The sequence below is a fragment of the Chionomys nivalis genome, chromosome X, assembly GCF_950005125.1.
Source record: "Chionomys nivalis chromosome X, mChiNiv1.1, whole genome shotgun sequence".
NCBI lineage: Eukaryota > Metazoa > Chordata > Mammalia > Rodentia > Cricetidae > Chionomys > Chionomys nivalis.
The window spans coordinates 64,771,940-64,777,970 of record NC_080112.1 but is presented as its reverse complement, the minus strand read 5'-3'; the positions used below and the strand labels follow the sequence as shown (position 1 = coordinate 64,777,970).

Here is a 6,031-nt window from a genome sequence, read left to right as displayed (position 1 = left end):
TTTCTTTTTTTTTAAATTGGTATTCTAGTTTTAGTTCACGAGCATCAACTCGTATTCCTTTTTTTTTACCTTTTTTTTTTTTTATTAAAAATTTCCACCTCCTCCGAACCTCCCATTTTCCTCCCCCTCTCCCCACTCCCCTCCCCCTTCCTCTCCAGTCCAAAGAGCAGTCAGGGTTCCCTGCCCTGTAGGAAGTCCAAGGTCCTCCCCCCTCCATCCAGGTCTAGGAAGGTGAGCATCCAAACAGGCTAGGCTCCCACAAAGCCAGTACATGCAGTAGGATCAAAACCCCGTGCCATTGTCCTTGGCTTCTCAGCAGCCCTCATTGTCCGAACTTTGAGATACCTAAAGCATTTCAAATCACCATTGAGACTGAGTTTTTCATTTAGTCTCCAAGCACACCTAATTGTTAGTGGCCTGTAGACTCACTCCCAACTACCCCCCTGGGGGTTAAAAAGAAAACAATTCCCTCTAGGATGGCCCCAGTTAAGTCAGAATTAAAGTAGAAGGTCTGTCAGCATCCTGGAGACTGAAACAACTTGAGAGACCAGATCTACCTTTCTAAGGATGGGCAGTTTATTCAATTAATGTTTGGGAATTCCTGGTTGCCGTGATAGGATAAGAATTAAAAGGTATGCTCAGCCTAGATATAGGAGGGAGGGCCTTGGACCTTCCCCAAAGCAATGTGCTTTACCCTCTCTGAGGAGTGGATGGAGGAGGGGAGAGAGTGGGAACTTGGATTGGTATATATAATGAAATAAAGATAGTTTGTTTTCTTTTTTAAAAAATAAAATAAAATAAATACAGAAAAATTTTTAAAAATTATAAGATAGAGATCTCTCTCTTCCTTGTACCTTTCTCTACTGCCTAACTGATTTGGCTGAGTGAGTCTCACTGTCACTACCTTTCTGCTGAATGGAGCCCCAAGCACTAGTCAAACAGGTCACTGCTTGTCACCACCAGAAGGCATTACAACTTCCCCCTTCATAAGCAGCAGCCACAGGTGCGTCTCTGGCTACAGTGGCAATTCTCCTGTTGCTGCAATACTTTAAAAGACTGCAGCAGCATCCAAAAGAATTTCATTTCATTTAAGTTTTTGAAAGTTAAGAAAGGTCTTCAGGCGACAGCGAGTTCTATTTTGTCTTCTCTGGGTAGAGGTTTGGTCTGTTCTTGAATGTTCCAGAGTGGAGAAGCTAAGAGAAAGCACAGGGTGTAGAGGTCTCCTCAGAGCAGCCACCCCCTCGTTCTCACCTTCACCATCTACCGAGAGAGCAGCATTCTTGCTTGCAGAGCTGACCCTGGAGGATCGATTCCTGTCAGATTTCTTTGGCTCAGGTGCAGACGTGGAGTCTCGGTGGTTTTTGTGCCATCTTTCCCGGCCAGCTCCCTCCAGTGGTCTTCGTTCCCTCCATTTCCAGGACCACAGCGGGAGTTCCCTCTTTGGCCTCTTGGGACACTCACTCCATCCATTTTATTTTCCTTTTTCCTTGATGGTCGTTCCTCGGAGGGCTGAGCTGGGGCTACTTTCTCTCCATGTCTTGTAGGAAACTGCTCCTCTGTGCCTGAGCTTTGAGATCAAGGAGGAGGGTTCGAGCTTTGCTTCACGAACCACGCATTCTCATTTGGTGGAGGGGCTGGCACAACCTTTAGAGGACGTTCAGCTTTAGAGATTGGAGAGTAACAGTCTTCTTTATTGAGTGTTTCATTTTCTAGAGACTGTTCGCTCTCTCCTTCACGTATTTCTGCCAGATGTGGTTGCGGGCCCAGTCTGTGATGACTCACTTCCTGTCCTCCACCATTCTCTTTCCCAAATTTCTTCACTTCACCAATTCGGGCTTCTCTCCCGGGACTGGCAGTCTAGTTTTGGCTCACATCCAGCTGATGCTACAACTCCTGGTCCTTCTGTAGTTTGTTCTACTTCTCTTTCTCTAGCAGCTGTGTCAACAAACAGGTTTTGCCCCTCTGAAGACAGAAGCTGCTCAACTGGACTAGGAGGTGAAAAGTTTCTGCAGCCCAGTAAGCCTCTCCAAATCGGACCAAATCAAACCGAATTAGAAAAAGCCTGTTTAATAGACACCATGCTCCTGGCTGGCTTTCTAGCCACCCAGAGGGGAAATGGGAAAGGAAGTCTGGAAAAAAAAAAGTGGTTGTTCTCTGCGGAGAGGCAGTTTTAATACCCTTTGGGAGTGGTATTGGGCATTTCTGGGGAGAGGTCATTGTTTGGCAGGCTTTCTCAGTGCCAGAATATGGACTGAGGCAACTCCAAGGGAGGGGGCCTTGGGATGGATCTTCCACCAGAACATTCCAGACTCTTTGGATATATGAATGCCAGGGGTTGGAGTGAGACTTCCATACAAACATTCCAGACTCTTTGGATATATGGATGCCAGGGGCTAGGGTGAGGCTTCCATCAAAACAAGAGGTGCTAGCAAAGGAATCATCTTCCTTAGGTATACTCCAAGGTTTTAGATTCAGTTGGGTCTGGTTTTTTTTTTTGGGGGGGGGGGTTAGTGTCTATCATCATACCTATAATTGCCCCAATAGTAATCATCTCTGGAGCTCCATGACCAACTGTCCCATGTGTTATAATGGTCTTCATAGCTACCACCACCTCCTCACTAGTCATCATCCCCGTGGTACACACTAGCAAATGCTCTTCTGCCACTAACCTATCCTGAAGTCATAGCCTTGGTCATAGTCTCTGCTGCTTTCTTCATCATAGCTAGCCGACCCCCACAGCAATCCTCATCTTGGTTTGTGCAGTTCATTATGTGTCCTGATACCTGTCACAATACTGATCTGAAGATCTTGATACTTGTCTCCAAAGCTATCATCACCCTTTTTAGGTAGGTAGCCATCAACTTTGTCTGAGGCAGGACAGGCCCTACAGTCTGTCTGTTTCGTCAGAATCCCAATTTCTAGCCCCACCAAAAACACGATCATCCCTGTCTTTATTCTGTGTTTGGCTAGCAATGTCCACTCAAATTATCCTGTTACCTAGAGACCCTTCATTGCGTCTCAGAGTACTGAGTAGAGAATCCAAGCCCTCAAATTCTGCATAGCCAACTTTCAACCTGTCTAGATTACTGGGTTCATGAGGTATGCATACAACACTGATATTTCATCCTGTCAAGAATTTCTTAATGGGGTCATCTGTTACATCATAGGGCAGGTTCCTTAGAAAAGTAGGGTGGAGATTTTGGAAGATAACTCTGGTCGATATTGGGTTCTCAAGCAGCCTGTGGAGCAGTGGGAAGGATAGGATGGTGGGTTGGAGGTGCCCTATACACATTGCCATCATTACTATGCCAAGTTATTGACACATTTCTTTCCAGATTGTCTGTTTTGTCAGTGCAGATGTCTGGTTGGGAGACATAAGTGTTTCCTCCACCAGTGCCCGCATCCTCAGCCAAAGAGTCTGTTAGGGAAATGGCCTTCCCCTTTTTATTCTTTTTTTTTTTTTTTTCTGCTGAGGCAAACATGTTGGGAGAGGGAGAAAGAACAAAAGGTAAAAATTGGTTTTTAAAGTTAGGATTTTCTTATGGCATTTCAAGACATATGTATTAATTTACTTTCCATTCATGTTTTCCTATATGTTGCCCTCTCCTACTGCCATCCTTCCCGCCTACTTCTTCTTGGTACATTCATCCCCCTTTGTAGTCCCCCAACATGTATTTCATCACTATAACTTTCCTTCTCTTCAGCTTCCCTTAAGACCTTTTCTCGTGATCCTTTTTTCTAGTTTCATCACACACACGCCAAGATTCTGTGAGAGAAAACACTCGGTATTTGACTGAGTCTAGCTCATTTCATTTCATGTAATGATGTCCACTTCTGCCCATTTTCTGCAAATATCACAGTTTCATTTTCTTTTCTGTGGAATGAAATTTTGTTGTACATGTGTGTTCTTTATCCATGTCTTTTATCTATCCATCTGTCATGTTGGGACCTAATGGAGTCCTGGCCTTCCTACTCATCTCGCCTGTTGGTGACCTTTGCCCTTGTCCTGGGTTTCTGAGAAACTTGCAAGTTCCGTGCTCTCAGAGTTTTTTTTTTCTTCCAACCCTGCTTCCTGAGTACACATTGCCTTGGCTCTATCCCGAGGATCCAGCAATGAGGTCTCCATCCTGTTGGCCCACCTGTCTGGGTTAGGTATAAAACCCTCTTGGTGATGTACAATAAAGGATTCTGATTCTGCAACATCAAAAGTGCATGTTCCATTAATCCTGATGTCCTTCACTCAGACTTGGCTCTAGCTGCGCTGGCACGGCACTGTCAATCAATATCTAGCCTAGGTATCGTAACTAGTATAGCAATAAACATGGCTGTGTAGGTATCTCTATGGTCTATCAACTTAGAGTCCTTTGGGTATATATGGTATAGCTGTACCATATTGTAGTTTTAATTTCTTTTAGTTGTGAGCAGCTTCCATACTATTTTCCATAGTGGTTACAATGCTTAATCTTCATTGCCAAATACACTGAATTTGGAATCAGTACAGAACACAAGTCAAAGTATCTATGAGGGTATTTCTGAAAAGGTTTAACTAAGCATGGAAGACTTACCCAGAATGTGGAAGACACTAACTCCATGACCTGGGGTCCTGAACTGAAGGGAAAATGAGAAACTAGGGGTACAGACGAAACTCAATTGCTAGAGTGTTTGCCTCATGTGCACAGTCACCTAAAACCAAGTACGGTTGCCCAGTGCTGTACTCACAGCACTCAGGAGGTAGACGCTGGAGGATCAGGAATTCAGGGTCATCCCTGAATACATATTGAATTTAAGGGAAGCCTATTCTGCATGAGACTCCATCTCAAGGGGAAGAGGGAAAAGAAAAGAGAAGGAAGAAGAGAGAGGAGAGAACAAGTTGAGCGGCAGCATTCGCCTGCATTTGCTTCTTGATTGTAGACCCAGCAGAACCCGCTTCCTCGCTCTCCAGCTATCCTCTGCCTTCCCCACTAGCAAAGACTCTACCCTCAAGCTGCGAGTCAACTCAATGCCTTGGTTAAGTTGCTCTTGTCAGGCATTTTGTCACAATATGTAAGTTAAATAAGACAGAAAATTGGTTCTGAAGAGCGGGGCTGTTGCTATGACAAACATACAAAGCATGTAGGCTTGGGAATTGGTTACAAGGGAATGTGGAAGAGTCAAAACTCAGGACTAGAAAAGACCTAAAATGCTGTAAACATATCTTAATGGGCCACTGTGGTGGGAGTATGGAAGACTAAACTACTGATTGGAATGTAGAAGGTATAGGTCTACCTTGTAAGGTTTCAGAGAGAACTAAATTCTCTATCAAAAACTTAGCTAGAGACTATTTGGGTGACATTCTGGTAAGGAACCTTGTTTTATCCTGGCCATGTCCTGAGAATTTGAGATTGGAAGAATTAAACAGTAGTATACTAATTTAGTTAACAGAGGAAATGTAAAGAAATAACAGTATTCAAGCTGTGTCAATCATTCTTATCCAGGTCAACAGTGAAAAAGAACAAGTAAAGCAAAAAGATATGGAAAAAAATGTGAAATTTGACCAGGAAAAGAGCATGAGCAAATTTAAAGTTGCAGACAAGATGGGTGCCCAGAAAGTCATTGTAATTAGTAGAAATTAATAAAATTACCTGGCACGAGTGAGAAGGAAACATGGAACATGCAACAAACCCACTTAGGAGTATATTAGAGGGGGCATGTACAGGCCTGAGGAAGTCAGTGTATGGCGGGCATTGAGTGTTCAAAAGTTGCCTAGTGCATGTGCACAGGGGGTTGACTTGGCTACAGTCATACGCAGATGATGGGGCTCACGCACGTGCGCAAGGGCTTAGCTGAGTCATACGTGGATGATGCAACCATGCATGCACATGGGTCACGCGGGTCCCTGGGGCCATTGGGCACATCTGCCTGAGGGCTTGTCCACACATGCATGGCCCTATAAGCCGGAAGTGACAGCTTATTGTGGCTGAAATCATAACAATTAGCACCATTAAATTCAAGTTCCTGTTGGGCAGTGGTGGCATGCACCTTTAATCCTAGC

The 6,031-nt window shown here is 44.4% G+C and overlaps 1 pseudogene; it reads right to left on the bottom strand.

The window, feature by feature from the left end:
* Positions 1 to 1,084: 1,084 nt before the first annotated feature.
* LOC130868450 (eukaryotic translation initiation factor 4B-like) lies at positions 1,085 to 3,482 on the bottom strand (annotated as a pseudogene).
* Positions 3,483 to 6,031: the final 2,549 nt, after the last annotated feature.